The following is a 940-nucleotide window of genomic DNA, read 5'->3' on the forward strand; positions in this document are numbered from 1 at the left end:
AGTAAGACCACCGAGTTCACACAACCAGACTCATGTTGTTTAGGATTAGGGCGCAGGCCGCTAGTCGTATAGTAACGGAGAGAGCAAAGAAAATATGCCAAAAAACATCAAAGGCCCTTTCTCTAGTATAAATGGTTGACCACGAAGCTTTCTCACGCGCAACCTGAGTCAAAGCTCAAAGCCAATGACCACGCAATAAACCCAAGAAATATTGAGCGACCCGATGTGATCTAGTAGGCGATTTGATTCTGGTCCCTCGGGATTTCTTGGGTTTGTTGCCTGGTCATTGGCTTTGAACTTTGACTCAGGTTGCGTGGGCGAAAGCTTTGCGGTCAACCGTCTTTCTTTGCGAAGACGGTTGACCGCGAAGCCTCTGTTTTTTTTTTTTTTAATTGGGGCCTTAGAAGAAAGCTCAGTGGACACGAATCATGTTTTTTACAATGTTTTGAATTTTTATCACCAACGAGTTGGTTTTTTCTACAGTGTGTTATCGGCTCGCACGGACGAATCAGTAAGATACATGAAGCTCCGCTTTAGATTCACGAGCCCCTCCACTCTGTGAATTTGGATGGCAATACAAGCTGAAGCACGGTATATAGGCTACCTCCCCATTATCACTGAAGGAGAGAACGAGCATTCAAAATGCGCAACGGCAACTTGTCCTGACCATGGCACAGCCATACCGAGGAGCAGGAGCAAATTAGATACTCAAGCACTTGGAACGCCGACAGAAAGACGTCGGTGCGAACGTAGACAGGACCCAGGTGCGCCTCACGGCGGCTAATCTTCAATAAACCTTTATTATCTACTGGAGCGTTAGCTAATCCACTCAAGATGCATAGCCAAGTGATGAGGCGCGTTAGCTTGGCAAGGGATGGGAAATAATTGCTTGTGCATTCTTCAGGATCCACCAATGAACATAAAATATTTTTGAGCGTGG

This window comes from Haemaphysalis longicornis, unplaced genomic scaffold, assembly GCF_048455015.1.
Source record: "Haemaphysalis longicornis isolate Haplotype H1 unplaced genomic scaffold, Haemaphysalis longicornis Haplotype H1 scaffold_9, whole genome shotgun sequence".
NCBI classification, from domain to species: Eukaryota; Metazoa; Arthropoda; class Arachnida; order Ixodida; family Ixodidae; genus Haemaphysalis; species Haemaphysalis longicornis.